A 21,138-nucleotide genomic window follows, 5' to 3' on the forward strand; every position below is an offset into this window, starting at 1 on the left:
ACTCATCTTAGTTCATCGCAATCCTACAAAGTTCCATTATAATCACAACAAATCTCTTATTTACACTTTCTCTACACTTTGTTTGTGAAAGGATTCGTGAGATATGTCTGTGATACATTACTCAACGCTGCAAAAACATAGAAACCACTCCCTTCAGCGCAAACACAAATATGCTGATCGGGTCAGTCGCACATGGTGCTCCTAAGTATTTTTTCATAGTCGCACGCAGTCGTTTAGAGCCCTGCTAACATAAACTGCATCAAATTGAGACAATAAAGACATTTATAATGTTACGAAATATTTATATTTCGAATAAAAGCTTTCTATTAATCTAAAAACCCTGAAATATAATAATAAGATTATTACATTTCTTAAGAAATGTTTCTTGAGCAGCAGATCAGCATATTAGAATGATTTCTGAAAGATCATGTGACACTGAAGACTGGAGAAATGATGCTGAAAATTCAGCTTTGCATCTCAGGAATAAATTACATTTTAAAATATATTTAAACAGAAAACAGTTATTTTAAATTACTAATATTTTCCTATTTTTGCTGCATTTTTGATCAAATAAATCTAGCCCTGTATGTATATATATATATATATATATATATATATTTTAAAGCCCTCCGACTTTTTCAAGTTATATGTATGCAATAGATAGCAAGGTCTGTGCTATAACACAGCAATGACCTCAGCAGAAACATGCTGCTTAATATGAGATAATGAGCCCCGCTGAGACGAACCCTGCGCTTAATTACACGTGTTGACTGTACGTGATTGATTTCTCCCTCATTAAGAGCCGAAGCGCTCTGCGTCTGTGCTGTAGAACAGCTTTGTAGCCCCAATTTAGTGTTGAAACTGAATCGCTGAGACGGAAAGTGACCTAATAGTGAAAGACTCAAACCATTACTGAGCAAATCTTTCCTAAACACAGCAGTGACGCAGAAACAAAACAAACGGCTGTGAGTACATGCTGGTCAAACGAACATGCTGGCGAGAGAGAGAGAGAGAGAGAGAGAGAAGGTGTTGCAATATGGGTCATCCATTATTTAAAGAAATCAATTATACATGAAAGTCTAAAAGAGCAACTACAAGCATTCAACCTCTGTCCACTGCAACACTCACAAGTGTTTCTCTGCATTCAAAAATCTCACTATGAGCTGAAATATTTCTTATTACATGCATCCAGAGCAAATCATGTATAGCTTTTACTGTAATATCTAATAGTGGATTTCAAGAGAAAAATCTGAGATGAAGTTATTATTTTTAAAAATTAAACTACATAATTAAGAACTAGAAATTAAATTAAATAAATAAATAAAAAAAAAAAATAAATAAATAAATAAATAAATATATATATATATATATATATATATATATAAAATAATATTATTTTATATAATTAATTATTATATTATAATTAATTATATTAAATATAATTATTTTAAATAATTTTCAAAGACAGTACTAAACTAAAAGTAATAAATAAAATACATTTCATACATTATATACAATTGATTAAAAATATGCATAATTAATAATAATAATAATAATAATAATAATAATAATAAACTATATTGATATTTTACAAATAAAAAATAAATAAAAATAACAAACTAAAAAACTGAAGACCATCAAGATGATACAGTAAGGAGAAGCGACTGTCTTGGCTGGTCTTTAAACTACAGCAGATCAAGGGGTGTGTTACAGGGCGCGTGGGTAATGAGATCGCCTCACGCACGCCGGCCGCTGATTTGAGCTGTGCCCTGTGACCTCTCACCTAAATATGAGTCCAGAGCTGCGTCCGGACTGGCTGAGAGCTGGTAACGGGTCAGATGATGTAACACGATCCTGAAAACGACAGTATCGTCTGACAGCTCTGACATCAGGACAACCACACAAGCACTCACTTACTATCAGTGTCTCTTGTGAGCGTGCCCTCACACTACACTTCATGTTCCCTTCGAGCATTCAGAGACTAGATACACAAGCGAGAGTCGTGGTCTTCTGCTGAGCACTAAAGTTCAAGTTTGGTGACCTCTGACCTGTTGGGTTTGAATTTCGCTGCATACGGTTGTAGTGATGCTGACTAAACAACATCAGTGCTTAGTCAGTAAGTGACAGTAGTAAGTGCAACGGACCAGGCCCTACGGATCAGCAGGATTTGCACAAGTTCTGTCTTGCCAGTTTACACATTCAAACTTTAGTTTACACACACCTTTAGGAGTTTGTTACGACTGGCTGTTGCACAGATGTGTCAAATGCTTCAAGTATTTAAAAAAACTATAACAACAACAACAACAACAACAACAACAACAACAACAACAACAACAACAACAACAACAACAATTATTATTATTACAAAAATATTACAAAAATATGAAATGGCTTCTATTATTGCAATATTTGTAAAATAAATTGTAAACTGTAAAATGAACAAATTTAGAATTTAACTGCAAAAACAATAATAATAATAATTATTATTATTATTTAGAATAATGATTATTAATTACTAGTACTACTACTATTCATACTACTATTAGTAGTAGTAGTAGTAGTACTGTGACTAAAATAAAAAATATTGGTATTGTAATTTTACAATGAAACATTACTAAAAATATTAATTAATATTGTTTTTTTAGTATTACTACTATAAACTATAAAGAAATCTAGTATTTAAAAAAAAAAAAAAAATAATAATAATAATATATTCTTTTATTATTATTATTATTATTATTATTACTACTACTACTACTACTACAACGACTAAAATATTAGTATTGTAATTTTACAATGAAATATTGCCAAAAAAAGGTAATAAAATTATAATAATAAATTGCAAACTGTTAAAGAAATTTTATTGTATTTAAAAAAAAAAAAAAATAATAATAATAATAAAAATTAATAATAACAATAATCATCATCATCATCATCATTACTACTACTACAAAATATATATTAGTATTGCAATTTTACAATGAAATATAATCCTAATAAATCCTCCTACTGCTACTACTACGTTGTTATTTTTATAGAATTTTATACAATTTTGGGGTATATCTAGAGCTTTTTAAAATGTAATTTATTTGAATAACATTTTGAATCATAATGACTATTTTTAATCATGAAAAAATTAATTAATAAAGATTCAAAAAGGATTTCTCTCTCCCCCAAATCGTGCAACCCTAAATACTGATAGCTTTAAAAAAAAAAAATAGTAAGCAGTGTGCAATTTTAATGTAACTTATTTGAATAACATTTTGACTCACAATGACTATTTTTAATCATAAAAAAGTATACATACTGCTCAGTATTTAGTAAGCAGTAATCACCAAAAATAAACAAATAAAGGAAAATCTCTGATGCTTCCCATCCCAACCTTGTCTGAAGAGGAAATATGTTAAGACGAGTGGGGAAACTGCACTTATCAAGCCCTTATCAAGTAGTATTTAAAGGAAAAAGCCTTTAACAAAGTTGTTTAAAATATTTTCCAAAGAATTAGCATCAAAAAGAAGAAAACAACAGATTGATATCAACACCGCTGGGAATCCATCAGAGGGAAAGAGACATCAGCCGCCCGTGTGTAAGCGAGCGTGTAACGTCCCGCTCAACACGCGCTGCCCTCACATATCCCACAACGCACTGCATGATGAATGAGCGCCGCGCAAGCTGCTGTCCTCCAACGCACATCTCCCATGATCCTCTCTGCTTCACTTCCTCTCTCTCCACCTGCCCGACAGAGTGATTAATGTCTGTTCTGTGCTGCTCGACACAAAGACACATTACACAGACCCCCGCTCAGTGTCCTGTCGTCTTTCCCAGCACAAACATCTAGAAACACTCCTCAATTAGGACACATTTATTTGGGAAGGAACATGATTTAAGATTATACGTCTTGCTTTCAGCGAAATTGATCAAAGTGAAGTGAGTTTATGCTTAAAACAAGAACAAATATCTGCCCGTGGGCCCATTGGCACATATTTCTAAGCATGAACTCACTTCAAGTTAATGCATTTTTCAAAAAACGAGACTTTATCTTCAGTAATTTTGCAGTGTGTGTGTGTGTCGTGGTTCCTTCTGTTCACCTTGAGGGCAAACGATTTGAGTGATGACATCATCCAATATCAGACCCCATTGAACAGATGAAGATTTCAGAGTCGAATTACCCACAATCCATCACTCTCTGCCAAACGACAGCTGCCAACCTGCCTCTCCTCAGGACAGAATAAATAAAGGTTTGTAGTTTGCTGACAAACCAGTGTGTGTGTTTCGACACAGACGGCAGCTCATTATACAGCAGTGTGATATTAAGTGTTAAAGCAGCTCACCGTCTGTCAGGACCATTATAACCCTGAGTGAAAAATTCGGGATGTAAAGACATGAATTCACAGACAGAGCAGAGCTAAAGAAAGAGATTTAGTAATGACCTCACATACAGGTTTGATTTATGAGGCGCTTTATCTTAAAAAGAGGCAAAACGATGTTGATTTTTCATGTACTGTTATTCCAAGTCCACTAAAATACCAAGTCCAAAAAATTGCGTAATTGAATAAAAAAAATGATGGCTAATTTGCACAATTAATTCAGTTTATTGGGTTTTTGTGTGTATTTTAATAAACAAAAGTCGGAGTCATTTGGGGGGAAAACTAATTGTGCTTTTTCTCATAATTGCGAATGCAATTAAAAAAAAAAAAAATCTAATTTTGTCCCCATAATGTTGTGATTATACATCAATATTGCTATAAAACAGCAACAACTCCTATTATTTTTATTATTATTATTGATTCTACTAAATTAATATAAAAATTACTACAAAAGAACATAACTAGCTTTTACTATTGTATTATTTCACTTTAATACAAAAAAAAAAACTTACTTAAAAAACTAGTACTTAAAATAAAAAATAATTTATTTATTTTTTACTACTACTACTACTACTACTACTACTAATACAATACCAATTAATAGAAAACAAGATATTGTTTTTACTGTAAAATAAAAAAAGTAGTATTTAAATTAATTACAATAATCATCGCCATCATCTTCAGAATTATTATTATTACTATTACTACTAAAATAGAAATGTAACTGTAAAATTGTAACTGTAAAATTAAATCTAATTTTAAAAGTATTAATTAATCATCATTATTATTACAACTAAAATAAAACTGTAAAAATTACTAAATAAAAAAATAAGAAATAGTTTTTATTAAATGTAATAAATTAATAAATACATTTTATTAAATAAATTATATTTATTTTAGTATTATTTCACTGTAAAAAAATCTAATATTTAAAAATAATTAAGTAATTATTATTATTATTATTATTACTTCTACTACTACTACTAAAATAAAAATATCAAAATTAAAAGAAAATTATTAAGAAAATGTTTAATGATTAATTTTAATTAAAAAGAAAATAAGATATTTTACTACTGTAATACTGCACAGTAAAATAAAACAAAACTAGTATTTAAAATAATAATAATAATAATAATAATAACAAACACCATTATTATTATTATTATTATTGCTAAACAAAATCAAAATAAGAAATTGCTTTTATTACGTAATATTTCACTATAAAATAAAACATAATAATAATAATAATAATGTAAATTATAAATTAATAAAAATAATGTAATTATAATTATTCATCATATTCATCAACTAAAATAAAAATCTAAAAATGACTAAATAACAAAAACAAAATAAGAAATTGCTTTTACTACTGTAATATTTTACTGTAAATAAAAAAAAATCTAGTGTTTAAATAAAAAAAAAAAAAAAAAAAGATACTAATAATAAATTTTACTTTAAAAATGTAACAGCCTTCATTTCTTAATTTTGTATTAAATGATTTCGGGTTTATTTCAATTAATCGTGCACCCCCACAGGAAAGTACCTGATTCAGACTGAATCTTTCAAACTCTGATGTTGCTGGAAAAACAATCAATAAATCACTCAATCAGCACTTAAAGAGACAAATCAACCAATAAACTCCTCGCTGCAGCTCTAAAGACCCGGAAAACACACAACAGGCGTCCGTTCAGCTAAAAATAAACTTTACACACACGACAGCTGTGAAGTGGATGGAGTTCACAGTTCATGTGCAACACACACACACACACACACACAGACACACACACACAGACATTAAAACAGATACTCACTTAATGGTTTCTGATTCAATTAGTCAAAAAGTTGCAAAAACTGCTGTCTGAAACTGCTTAGTTTGACTAGATTCATTTATAATTCACAACAGACAACCTCAATATGACACTACAAATGCATGTACTCAAATCAGAAATATGAAGCACTTACAGAAGATTTGAGGTTGGGGGCGGACTGTAACTTACATTTAGTTTTTTACTGCAATCTCACAAGTAACTCATGCACACTCAAACACTTCTCAAATAGTCGTAAGTCTCATTTACATCCAAGTTTAGACACATTTGATCAAATGTACGTTTCTCATGATCTTAAAAATCTTGTGATCTAAAGGCTTCTGAATAAATGCTTAAAATGAAAAGCTGTAGACATAAATGCACTGCATCTACAATGCTCCGAATGTAGGTCACTGCATCATTCCCACAGCTCATTTTGTGTCATTTTATCATCTTGATGACTTTATTATTCTTAAATATGAACAAGTAATAATAAACAACACATAAAGCCACAGTACAGTTGATTGGTACATTTGAGTACTAAAAAAAGAAAAAAATCTCTTTATATAGTTCAAGTCATTAGAAAAACATAAGAAAAATGAGGATATGATCATAAAAATGGCTTTTTAATTTAAATTTTAGGAGTTTATTTCACATAAAATTTTGCACATAGTCCACAACATAAAAAAATTACACCAATGACCCTATTTGAAGTTTACATAAACATTCATCTGAAAACATGGTCTTAGTGGTATTTTAATTATTTACGAATTCTGCTACAAGTATGTAAACTTACGACTTCCCTCAGCTTTGAAAGCAACATCTGAGCAAAATAAAACCCAACATACATGACTGTCATGTGACTGTGTGCAGTTCATCTAATTCAGGTTTTACACAGTACATTTAATTAACCCCATAAAACAATTAACCCATCATGTGATACTTTATTGGATCAGAACAGTTTGGAGAAGGCATTTAAAGTAGGCAACATGAATATTGAAAGATTTACAAACATCAAATGCACTATGATTTACCTCAGGTGACTGCCATATATTTTCACAGACAGTACACTAAAGACCTGGCTTCATGCATTCGCTATAAATCACTAAAACATAAGCTAAATTCAAAGACAATGTCCAAAAACACAACAACAACAACTCATACTGAACACATCAGAACATAAACACTCATTCATGCAGCAACAAGAAGTGCAATGGTTTTTAGACACTCACTGGTCCTGTGACAGAAACACAAAATAATGCAAACTCAAGCCTGTTGTTTAGTGTTAGAACATGCAGCGGGTTTTCACTCACCTGATTCACAGCAGAACCGGACTGAGCGCGTCCGTCTGTCGGTCGTTGTGCCCTGCGACACTCCTTCACCGCTCATCCTGTGATGCCGTTCCGACTGTATTGCGATAATTCCAGCCGTCCGTCCCGTTCTGCTTGTGTCTCGTGCGATGTGCACGAGCCAACTGAGACGCCTGCTGAGATAAACACACGTGCACTGAACTGACGCATTACGCGCGCTCGGCGATAGAGGGCGACAGACACCACATACACAAACACACAGCGTCTTATTAAAGAGTTCGAGGGCGACGACTAGTGGTCAGAGGACGATAATACAATCTGATGCCAAACTTATGCACTGCAAAAAATGCTTTTCTTACTTAGATTTTTTGTCTTGTTTCCAGCCAAAAAGAAGGATTTTCTAGACAAGCGGAAATTATTGTCTTGTTTTCAGAAAAAACAAGTCAAAATTAAGTATGTTTTTGCTTGAAACAAGCAAAATAATCTGCCAATGGGGTAAGCAAAATAATCTTGTTTTTAGCTTGAAATAAGATTATTTTTCTTACCCCATTGGCAGATTATTTTGCTTGTTCTAAGCAAAAACTCACTTAAATTTGACATCTATGTTCTGAAAACATATAATAATAATAATTTTTGCTTGTCTAGAAAATCCTTCTTGATTTAGGAATTTTAAGATATTTTGGCTGGAAACAAGACAAAAAATCTAAGTAAGAAAAGCATTTTTTGCAGTGTGGTTCTTTTTTTTATTGAATCACTCAAATTCTGCATTTTACAGTAGCCAGGCGGTGAACACAAAGTAAATGAGATACAAAATTACAATTAATTAGGGGGGAAAAATAAAGAAAATTACATCAAAACATGAAAATGTTTACATACATTAATACATTTAACAGCTTTCTTGTTTGTCGGATTGTAAATAGATTTTAGGTATTGCTTAACTTCTGATTTCAAAATGAGAAATAATGGTTTATAATCGCCATGCATTTATGTATACTAAACTTTGCCAGCAAAAGTAACAGATTCATCAAATAATATTCCTTATGGAATTAAAAATTCCTTATGAAGTGAAAAAACCAAACCAAACATTTTCTAAACAAAGCTGAAAGCTGGACATGATATGATCTCTAACAAATAAGCAGAATTCTGACCAATTTTTGGTCTGAGTAAGGACAACTCCAAAATAAATTAAAAAACATGTCTGTGTGTAGATCACAAAGTGTACATAGTGTATCAATATCACAGTTACATCTGTTTGCAAGGAAATAGTTACTGGGATAGTATTTATGAATGAGTATGAAAGAAATTTCTTTTACTTTATTTGTGACTCAATATTTATGAGATAGTTTCCAGATTTTATGCCATATCAAACCATCAACACAGCTATTCCAGAAGGTTACAACAGGAGTTCATATGGCCGGAGGTAGAAGGCGATGTGGCTTTCCTACAAAAAAAAAAAATAATAAAAATAATAATAATAATAATAATAATAATAATAATAAATAAAAAGATTTAAAAGTTTTTTAAACTCTACTTCTACAAAATGACTAGGATGTGCATCAGTCTGTTTTTGTTTCTTATGTATTCATTCAATTTATGAAGGTGTTAGGAATTAAATGTTAAGATATTCTACTGCAATTTAATATACTATCGTATTTTTACTTGCAACGTAGTTCTTTTTGAATAATTAAAAATACTTCTATAATTGAAAAATAAAATAATTTCATTCATTTTAACAAATTTACCGCCAATATAAATGCTGCATCAATCCATCATGTTTTCTCAGTGCCACGCCCACAACTCGGAACGTCTCGGTTATGTATGTAACCCTGGTTCCCTGAAGGAGAGAACGGAGACGTTACATCGACTCGGCTGATGTCAGGGGTCTCACTTGGTAGCCCCAATCGCCTCTGAGCTTTAGAGAAAAGGCCAGTGAGAATTGGCGAGTGGAATTTGCATGCCAAGCCACTTCCTGTACATACGGGTATTCGCTTGTTAAAAGAGAAGTCCACTTCCAGAACAACAATTCACAAATAAAGTACTCACCCCCTTGTCATCCAAGATGTTCACGTCTTTCTGTCTTCAGTCGTGAAGAAATTATGGTTTTTGAGGAAAGCATTTCAGGATTTTTCTCCATATAATGGATTTCATTGGTGCCCCGAATTTGAACGTCCAAAATGTAGTTTAAATGCAGCTTCAAAGGGCTCTAAACGATCCCAGCTGAGGAAGAAGGGTCTTATCTAGCAAAACAATTGGTCATTTTTTTCCAAAAAATATATATTTTTATACTTTTTAAGCACAAAAGCTTGTGTGGCACAGGCTCTGGGATGCGCATTCACGACGCTACGTACTATTAAATCACGTGGAAAGGTCACACCGAACGTAGGTGGAACTACAAACCCAGTGTTTACAAAGCGAATGCGCAAAGACTAAGAAAGTGCTAGTAAGTCAAACGTTGTTTACAAACAAAAAGGTACAACGATGTCCTTCTCTCAAATTGTAGGAGAAAATAAGATGGAGTTTTTGGCCATACTCAGTACACAAACGATGAACTTACACATGATTCATAGTAATGATGGGAAGTTCGGATCATTTTACTGACTCTGACCTTTGAGTCTCGTTTAGCAAAATGAACGAATCTTTTTTCGAGTCATTTCGTTCATTGTAGCAAAATATAATTAAAATGTTAGGTGTTACTTCCCTAACACATCTACTGCTTACACAAACGTTGATCACACTACAGACAAGACAAAACTATAATGCTATAAGAAACAGAAAAGATTAATTCTTTGTTTACCTGGGTCTTTAGTCTATGATTAGCTCACCTCATGACTGGCCGTTTAGCTAGATAAGACCTCCTTGCCTGGGATTGTTTTGAGACCTTTGAAGCTGCATTTAAACTGCATTTTGGAAGTTCAAAATTGGGGCACCAATAAAGTCCATTATATGGAGAAAAATCCTGAAATGCTTTTCTCAAAAACCATAATTCTTTACGACTAAAGACAGAAAGACATGAACATCTTGGATAATAAGGGGGTGAGTAAATTATTTGTAAATTGTTGTTCTGGAAGTGGACTTCTCCTTTAAGTCTGACGTCAAGCGTCACCTCTTCCGTGACTTCCGGGTCCAACCGCTCTATCAGGTGACATGAGAAAACAACAAACGGTACTAATTATACATACACAATGTGATATAATACTACCAAAAAATTATAATCCTACCCTTTAACTCCATACCGAAATCCCAGATAGCCATACAATGAAAATATAAATATAAATAGATAAATATAATCTAAATATAAATATAATATAATAAATATTACGTCATCACTTAACAAGCCCATATAAGATGGCGGCGCGCATCCACTCATACAGGTTTGTGTTGAGGAGCCGAGACGCATCCCGGCATTCAGCGCAGTTCAAGGTTGTGGCATGAGGAACATAACGTCTCTGTTCCCTACTTCAGGGAACGAGGGTTACATATGTAACCAAGACTTTCTCTTCTAGTCAGTCATGACCGACGTTACGTCAACTGACAACAGGAATGAAGGAATAAGGGAAACATGGAGGAGATAAACCGTGGGGAAAACTGAGACATCAATGCCAAGTCTGGAAGGGAAGATGGCAAACTCACTACTGGACACGGTAACAGACTTCTCCGTCCAATCTGCAACTGCAGGGCAACGGAGGACCCAGAGTTCACTGGCGGGGAATAACTGGGAATAAGCGCACATATCCAACTAAGAATGGTGCCGCAAGCTGAACATCGAGCCTGACTCCCACCAATTACCTGATGTTACCCAACACACAGGAGGACACAGACTCCACCCGAAGATTATAAAATCTTGCAAAGGTGTTAGGTGTCACCCAGCCCACAGCTCTGCAGATGTCTGCAAGAGATACAGCATGCTCTATGTGACGTGCAACGGGAGCGCACACCGCCCTGGTTGTTGATGTAAGCCACCATCACTATGTTGTCCGTGTGGACAAGTACATGCTTGCCCTGTAGCAATGGTCGAAACCAGCAAAGAGAGAGTAACACTGTTAGCAACTTGAGGCAATTGATGTGCCACTGCAGTCGAGGCCCTGTCCAGGAACCCGAGGCTGCATGCCCGTTGTATGTGGTGTCCCAGCCCATCTTGGAGGCATCTGTGGTGACAACAACATGCCTCAACACCTGTTCTAAGGGGGACAGGAGACAGGGATAGCCTGAAGTGGAGGACTTTTTGTACTGATACGTTGACCCTTGAAGGCAAACTGAAGACACAGTCTGTGTCGAGGCAGAATCGAGACATTAAAATGCTCATCACTGTGTGTGGTTGCAGGCATAAAGAAACATCAACTGTCACGCTCCACCTGGGGGATGTTAACGTACCTCCTGGCCACCCTACCATCGTAGTGTGGAGGGAAGAGCTCAAATGTGATCGGGCAGGTGTACTGGGCTTTCCACATTTTGGTGAGCTCTTCATGAACCTGCATGCGGATCGTGACAAGTCAACATACCAGTCTTCCAGTGCACCGGAGAAAGAGACCTCCACTGGGCATGGCCATTAATTTAGCCTCGGACTCCGACTGAGCAGCCACCATGGCTATATCTTCAGCCTCTGAAGAAGTTAGCCCCTCCTCTGATGCAGCAATCGACATCTTCTTCCAGTGCTCCGAAAGAGACACTGGGTCTGCTGTGGGATGAACCAGTACCATCTTTTGGAAACTCAACGGGGCTACGCTGCGAGGGGTCGGGCATCCGTGGGGGCTGGCCCGGTGGAGCATTTCTGACTGTGATCTTCAGGTCTCCCTTGTCCCTAACCAACCCAGCCAGAGAGTCTTTACAACCCAATGAACTGGACTGAGTAGAGCCCGAGGAAAGTGACCTCAGTGTAGCCATAGACATGTGCACACAACGTGGGCACGAGTCATCCACGAACGCCGTCTCAGCATGGTTACAGTCCAGATACGTGAGACAGCGATCGTGTCTGTCGTCATAGGTAAGGAAACTACCGCACCCAGAAGCACACGGTCGGAAAGACACTCTCAACGGCTGTGCTTGCTGTAGGAAATTGCTCTTTTAGGCTGGATTGCCCAGGGAAGGACCTCGGCACTCTCCGCTGAATGCAAAGAAGTCCTTGCAACCGAGAAACTCCTTCAGCAAATAACTTTTCTTTATAGTAGTAGTAGCAAACAGCTCACAAAGTGATTGGCTCCAAAGCAGAAATCTAAATGAGTGGATGCACGGCGCCATCTTATATACCCATATGTATGGGGAGCAGCTTGGTATGCAAATCCCACTCGCCAATTCTCGTTGGCCTTTTAAAGCTCTGAGGTGATTGGGACTCCCAAGTGAGACCCCTGACGTCACTCGACATAAGGTCAAACGTGACTGAGTGAAAGAGAAATGAGGTTCCTATTCATAATTATGGCTGCATCTGAAAACCTAGGCAGCTGACTTGCTGACTTTGCAGGCAGCATTTTTGCACAATGGTACCTCATGAAACTGAGAGGTGGAGAGGCTTCTGAGGCAGCATGACAATTTAATGATCTACAACAAAATAGAATGAGTTTTGGTGATTACTAAACAAATATTTAATTACTATAACACTGATTTCTTGCTAGAAATAACATCAAAAGTGCAAACCGTCAGAAATATACATTTACAAACAAACTAACCACCAAATGCAACTTTCAGACACCGTCTTTATTTCTTTAGCTCAACCATCACAGAATGGAATGCACAGGATTGTGGGATATCAAAGGCAGCGAAGGATACATCCATGTTGCCTTCATAAATCGACCAGATGAAGGCATCTTATCAGACAGGAATTCAAGCTAACTTTGGAGATGATGTGCCTTGATGCCTTCCTACCTTGGAATGTGTCCTCTGATCGCATTTTTTTTGTTTTCGGATGCAGCCTATGACTTTGTGGTGGCATTCATGTGCGTTTAACTTACACATGATCTTTCCAACATGACTTGAAGCGTGCTGTTAAGGTCCCAGCTAACAAAAATATAATCTCAGCAAGTTTTGCTTAGGGCTGCACTTGACTAAAGATTTTTGTTGTCAACTATTAGTCGTTCATTTTAAGAATTAGTCGACTAATCGCACGTTTATTAATAAACCGTATAAATCATAATAATGATTTATAAAATCATTCATATGATTGATTTATAAATCATTAATAGCCTAAATAGTCTAATAAGCAGTCAAGTTCACGCATAAAGCTTGCCACAGCACAGTGGCAGAAGTAACAATTATGAATGTGTCAGGGAAAAACACTAAGGAGTCTGCACTAACATTAATTGATAAATTAGCTTTCTTTGTTTTCATCTTAAGAGTCAGCGGCACTAAATCATCATCTCTGCAGTAGTGGATGCACCTGTATGCATGTTTCATACGAATTACATAATCTGAGAATATTTGTTTTCCATTTTAATTGGTTCATTTGAAAGTAGACATTTCACACTTTATATATATATTTTTCATGTCTGTAAGGCAAGAATACACAGAGATTTCGTTAATTTGTTTAGGTTTTTTTTTACGCGTTCAAGGTAAGAAACCGAGATGGCAGAAAGTGCACTCTGTTTGGTTATTATTTTACAAAAGCGCAATGTTTTGTTGTTATTGTAGGTGCACACAAATAAACGTACAGTCTTTACAGATTAGAAAAAATGTATTACTTTAATCTGTATGGCCAAAAATGACAGAGTATTTTAAGAGCAAATGACGACACTGGTGCCTCCATCTGTTATTCAGCTTGCACATTTTTCTAGGTTAACATTAGATTGAGCAGCCATGTAAAGTTGCTACTACTTACATATTTAAGATGATAAGCCTTATCTGAGGTCGATGAATTATAGGTGAGCATTTGGAAGTCACCACATAGACCAGCCGATAACGAGCCGTCCGTTACTGCGCGACTTCACCACTTCCTGTGGATTATTTTTTCCTCAGACTAAGTGACTAATAAAATTTTGGTCAACCAAGTCTCTTCTTGTCATCTAATGGTTAGTCAACTATTAGGGGGCAGCCCTAGTTTTGCTAATGTACAATGGAGCCCTCCACATAACATGCATGGGAAATCAGGTAAATTGGATCAACGGGTAAAAGGTCCAAATTACAGTTTCAATGCAGCTTCAAAGGGCACTACACAATCCAAGCCGAAGAATCAGGCTCTTATCTACAAAAATGATCAGTCGTTTTCTTAAAACAATAAAAATGCACATACTTTTAACCACAAATGCTCGTCTTGCACTAGCTCTGCATCCACGACTTAACACATTACGTAATCACGTTGGAAAGATCACGCGCATTGTGGACGGAAGTACCGACCCATTGTTTAAAAAGCAAACGTGCAAATAAAGTCAAACACCCTTTACAAAAAAAGGTAAAACAAAGATGTCAGATGATTTTGAAGTTGGAGGGTGAACATGAGATGGAGTTTTTTGCCCTACCCTACCTTTTTGAACCAGAGTACACAGACGAAGAACTAACCGTGCATGACCTTTCCAATGTGATTACATAATGAGTGAAGTCAAGCTAGTGCACGATGAGCATTTGTTGTTAAAAAGTATATACATTTTTGTTTTTGTGGGTTTTTTTTAGAAAATGACCAATCGATAAGACCCTTATTCCTTGGTTGGGATCATGTAGGGCCCTTTGAAGCTGCATTGAAAATGCAGTTTGGACCTCCAACCTGTTGGAATGCTTTTCTCAAAAACCTTCATTTCTTTGTGACCGAAGAAAGAAAGACATGAACATCTTGGATGACATGTGGTTGAATAAATTATTGGGAAATTTTTATTCTGGAAATGAACTTCTCCACTAATAAAAACAACCTGCAGAGGTTAACTCTTCGGAAACAAACAGTCCTTGCATGTCAAGACACCATGACCATCATCTATAACCCCATCTGAAGTAACAGCATTCTAATATTGCATAACACTAAAACCCTGAAACCAATTTTGTCCCACAAACCATGCCCCACCACATATTTTTGACTGACTGAAGTACTGTCCCACAGTAGGCTAATCATACTGTTCTCATTTTTTTAAATCACAGTTCTTAAACTGGGACACTAGGAAATTTGATAAAAATATGAAATATACAGTTTATACATACAAAGTTAAACTATTTTTTTTTTTGACGGACAAACATTTCCTAAGCACATTAGGCCAAAAAGTAGCAGGATTGTTTTGTTTAAAATGAATTTATACTCTTTAATATCAAGTCTGTCAAAACTTTGTGTCTTGTCTCATCTCTGTGATGCACATGCATAGTCTGTGTTTGCATGTTTATTTGCATGTAAGCATTGAGTTGCTACTGCAGCAATGTAGGATGATTTTGAAGTTGGGGAAGAAAACGTGATGGGAGTTTTTCACCACACCCTAACTGTATTGACCCAGAAAAAAAAAAAACAGAGTTCACATAGACCTAAAAAAAAAAAAAAAAAAAAAAAAAAAAAAAAAGTATATAAATTGTTTTGAAAATGACTGATTATTTTGCTAGATAAGACCATTCTTCCTTGGCTAGGATCGTTAAGAGCCATTTTAAGCTGCATTTAAAGGAGAAGTCCAGAACAAAAATTTACAGATAATTTACTCACCTCTTGTCATCCAAGATGTTCATGTCTTTCTTTCTTCAGTCATTAAGAAAATTTTGTTTTTTGAGGAAAACATTCCTAAATTTTTCTCCATATAGTGTACTTCAATGGTGCTCCCAAGTTTGAACTTTCAAAATGTAGTTTAAATGCAGCTTCAAATGGCTCTAGACGATCCCAGCCGAGGAAGAAGGGTCTTATCTAGCGAAACGATTGGTCATTTTTTAAACAAATTGACAATTTATTTATTTTTTAACCTTAAATGCTTGTTTTGTCTCATCTCTGCGATGCGCATGCATAGTCCCTGTAATCCAGGTCAATACAGTTAGGGTATGTCGAAAAACTCTAATCTCGTTCTCTTCAACGTCAAAATCATCCTACATCACTGTTTTACCTTTTTTGTGAAGGGCGTTTGATCTCCTCTGCATGTTCACTTTGTTAACACTTTGTTAATTGTACTTCTGCAGTGATGTAGCATGATTTTGAAGTTTGGAAAGAAAATGAGATGGGAGTTTGTTAACTTTGTTGACCGTATTGAACTGGAAAAAACAGAGTTCACGCAGACTTAGACAAAACAAGTGTTTGATGTTAAAAAGTATATAAATTGTTAATTTGTTTTGAAAATGACTGATCATTTTGCTAGATAAGACCCTTCTTCCTCGGCTGGGATTGTTTAGAACCATTTGAAGCTGCATTTAAACTACATTTTGGAAGTTTAAACTTGGGGCCACCACTGAAGTCCACTATATAGAGAAAAATTTGGGAATGTTTTCCTCAAGAAACATAATTTATCATCAACTGAAGAAAGAAAGACATGAACATCTTGGATGACAAGGGGGTGAGTAAATTATCTGTAAATTTGTGTTCTGGAAGTGAACTTCTCCTTTAAATCCACAAGGGTAAATCCATAACACAAGGCAGGCAGGAAACAAACATAGGTACGAAGTAGACCGGACAACCAAACAGTCAACTGAACAAAACCTAAATAGGGTAGCTAATGAGGACAGATAACTAATCAAAGAGAGACAGAAACTTGTTCAAACTGAGCACATGGGGAATGTAAACACAACAAACAGTCACTGGGTCTGACAATTTGCGTCAGGCACGACCTCCCGAGAAGGGATGGTGACAGGGGATGGCAAAGGGCTGGCAGGAAGGCAGGCAGACAAGACTGGTGGAAGTTCCGGCAGAGGGCAGACACCTGGGATGAGGACGACAACCCAAATGCAGAGTGGATCTGACGGAGGGAGGAGCCAAGGAGATGCCAGGTAGTTCCCAGGCCATAGCCATGATGGCCTGGAGCCGATGGAGGGAGGAGCCATGATCAGTGAAGGGCTGATGACTCCAAGGGGGCTGACCAATTGCGGCGGAGCCCAAGGGAGGCAAAAGCAAAGCCAGTGGAGTGGAGTCCCAAGGCAGCGGATGGTCGACGACAGACCAAGGTGGAGCCAGAGGGACGAGGAAGCTCGGCAGAGCTGGGGGACTGCGACCAAGGCAGAGACGGGGATCCTGAAGGCCGCAATGAAGCCTGAGCGACAGAGGACCAGGCAGTGAACGTTCGACAGACCAAGACGGAGCCAGAAGGACGAGGGAGCCCGGCAGAGCAGGTAGACTGTGACTGAGGAGATCCGGAAGGCCCTGGTGGAGCCGAAGCGACAGAGGACCAAGGTGGAGCCAGAGGGAAGAAGGAGCTTGACAGAGCCGGAGGGATGGAGGGACGGGGCACACCCCGTCAGCGGTTGCAAAACTGAAGCGGGATGACAGGAGGAGGCAGGAGAGGGAGGATAGGTGGGAAATCCAAGCAGATGGAGCTGCTCACACACACCACTCCCAACACTGGGTGACAGGCAGACAGTTCAGGGCAGACAGGAGGTTCAGACAAAGGTGGGAGAAGAACAAGCATGTCTGCATATATCCAAATTGATGAAGTCCTCAGAGTCCTGCGGCAGCTCACCCTCAGCGCCAGTGCAGTGGGCGGAGCTTTCTTCCGCGCCCTCATTCCCTACTAACACATCCATCGTCATATGTCTAGCAGCCAGTTCGCACACCTTGTCTGACGATCGGGGCTCTGGCTCCAGAGCGATCCTCAGCTCTGTCTCACTCCTAGGTGATGGCTCGTCAGTCACAGCAAGCTCTGGCTCTCCATCAGTGGTGGGCTCAAACTGCTCCATGAAGTGGGGTGATGGCTGGCTGAGCTCTGGTTCGAGCTGTGTTTTAGATCGGGACCAGACACTCACCAGACACCGGACGATTGCTTCCCTCCAGTTCAGTCCTGATTTTATACAGGCACTTCAGCACTTCATCATCCAATTTGATGGTGGTGGCGAGAAGGCTGAAGTCCCTCACAAAACTCGCGACATCCTGGCTCATCTGATGCCACAGCTGCGAATCTCACGGCAAGCTCCATTAGAACAAAAACAAAAAGAAAAACTTCTGAAAACAAAACGCGGGGATACACGCCGCATACTTTAACTTTTAGGTTCGGTCTTCTACAGTGGGAATGAACGCACAAAGAAGATAAAGGTAGATGCAAATAGTCCTTATTAAATCCACAATGGTACATCCATAACAGAAGGCAAGCAGGAAACACACAAAAGGATGAAGTAGACCAGACAACCAAACAGTAAACTGAACACAACTTAAATAGGGTAGCTAATGAGGGACAGACAGGTGAGGGTGATTAGAGGGACAGAAACTAGGTCAAACTGAGCACACGGGGAATGTAAAGACAACAAATAACGAAAAAAAATCCTCCATTTAACCTAACAGAACGTCATTCTTTTTGTTGCATTAGAGACTCTTTCAAAGATTCCATTTCTAATAAAAATAAATGACATTTTGGTATGCATTTACAATTTTTTTTAGGAATGTAATGTTTACCTTGCAAAATGTAAAAGTTAATGACATAATCATGTTGCTTTTGTGTGATTAAGTACAAATAACATCTTTTAAAGAGAGCACGTAATTAACAATTCTTTGAACAAATAAAAATGAACTAACATCAGACTAAAATCCAAATCTAAAATACAAATCACAATTACAAATCAAAAGAGACCAGTCTTTCTCATGTGCATTATAGAAAATACATCAGTGCAGTTTCTCGCACAGCTGTTTCCTGATTTCCCTGATTGTGTTTCTTGTTGTTTCTAACATCTTCAGTTCCACTAATACTCACAAATCTGTTTTTATATTAGCAAAAGCTCTTTTACTGTAGTCCTAATGTTATATTGAGTCATGTGCATCAAAAAGCACTGATTAAAAGTATATATTGACCCACTTTATTGGTATTTAACTAGTATAGATTGATGTTGAACTTTATTCCTGTACAGATGGCACTGCATTAAACAGTACATGAAAAGTGTTTCTATTGCTTCATGAAAGCACCAATTTTTTTGGCCAACATGTATTGTAATTCATCATTTGAACACATTTTGGGATTTTTTTATTTTTTATTTTTTGGAAAATATCATATATCAAGTATCAGATTTTCATATTCCTATCTGTAAAGTTTAATTTGCATTCACTCTGAGATGCTCCTGTTCTTTATCTTTGTTTGATGCTTATATAAGTCAAAGAGGTTGTGTCGATCTTTTTTGTGCGTGTAATTCATTGGAAACTGTTGAGGAAGAACAGAAGAGGAAGCGATGAGGGAAAGGTCAGGTCGGTGATTCACACGTCTGCTGTCGGAATATGAGGATCTGCCGAGGGAAAGTCAAGGACCCTGTTTATACATCACCGTCACTGCTGTTATGTTGATGATGATTATGATAACAGTCAATGATAAATAAATGAGAAGATGTGACTGACCAGTTTTACATAAATTTGTATTGGTGATGCATAAGATCATTTGCACATTATGAAGAACGAATGTGTTTGTTTGTTTGTGTAGGTGTGTGATTTTGAATGCAGTTCAGCAACATGAACACTTACAGAACACAACACACTCTGTTTACTTTGCTTTCTGTTGACTTTACAATTATGAAATATTATGAAATACTTCTTGTTTAGTTTTTCAGAATTCAGCCTCTAATTGTCATCAGGAAATATGAAAAAAAGAAGAGAATTTGTAATATTTATTTAGATCTATATACAAAATAAAATACATATCTGAAATATAAAATACAAAATAAAATCATCAGTTGGCAATATTCTTAAGTATTTATTTAAAAAAATATATTTTAATATTTTAAAACTTAAAAAAAAATACAATATTTTCTGTTAGGCTATGGATTTGATTTTAAAATATAATTTTAACATTCAATCTGTCTTCTTTATGCAAAGCTGTCTGTTTTGCTTTTCTGGTTTAATATTAAAGTTTTAGTATTATGCTGCTCTGTCATTTTTATTCAAAAATATCTCTGTATTATGATTAATTACTAGTATTTTTAGCTTCAGTTTTACTTATTTTAGTACATCAGGTTTTACTATATGCTTTGTTTTGCCATTTTTATTTAAAAATGTCTATATTATTATTAATTAGTATTATTATATTAATTAATTAATTCTATTAATTTATTATATTATTATTAATTAGTATTATTATTTTAGTTTCAGTTTTAGTTATTTTAGTACATCAAGTTAACTAAATAACTAACTAAAAAATGCTACCTTGACTAAAATAGCTAAAATAAAACATACATTTTTATATTGTAAGTTTTTGCTAACTTTTTTTATGATTTTGGTTTTAGTTCATTATAACTAACCCTTGATTATAACCCTGATTTTTTTTTAAATTCTCAGTTCTCCTAAAAACCAGCCAACATAAACTATTTAAAAACTGAAACCATTACATTTACACTTTCATTTATCCATGTTTATTTATTTCCACCTTTTTTTAAAAAATAAAATACAATAAATAAATAAATAGACAAGAAGCTAAAATAAAAAATACATATTTTTATATTGCAAGTTTTTGTTAACTTTTTTAATTTTTTTTGTTTTAATTGTAAAGTTTTAGTATTATGCTGTTTTATCATTTTTATTTAGAAATATGTCTATATTGTTATTATTAATTTTTTTCAATATTAAATAGTTCTTATTTAGTTATTAGTTAGTTATTATTATATAAT

General features: G+C 35.7%; 2 protein-coding genes across 3 annotated transcripts in view; one reads left to right on the top strand and one right to left on the bottom strand.

Annotated features, from left to right (window-relative positions):
* The window catches only part of ndst1a (N-deacetylase/N-sulfotransferase (heparan glucosaminyl) 1a), a 43,897-nt gene extending 36,230 nt beyond the window's left edge, over positions 1–7,667 (bottom strand). The window contains exon 1 of the mRNA XM_051127687.1: positions 7,486–7,667. The gene's annotated coding sequence lies outside the window, so the exon portion shown is untranslated. The remainder of the gene's footprint in view (positions 1–7,485) is intronic.
* si:dkey-201i24.3 (golgin subfamily A member 6-like protein 7) overlaps positions 1–21,138 on the top strand; it is a 306,654-nt gene that overhangs the window by 237,111 nt on the left and 48,405 nt on the right. The window lies entirely within an intron of this gene.

Source organism: Labeo rohita, chromosome 14 (assembly GCF_022985175.1).
Source record: "Labeo rohita strain BAU-BD-2019 chromosome 14, IGBB_LRoh.1.0, whole genome shotgun sequence".
Classification (NCBI taxonomy): Eukaryota; Metazoa; Chordata; class Actinopteri; order Cypriniformes; family Cyprinidae; genus Labeo; species Labeo rohita.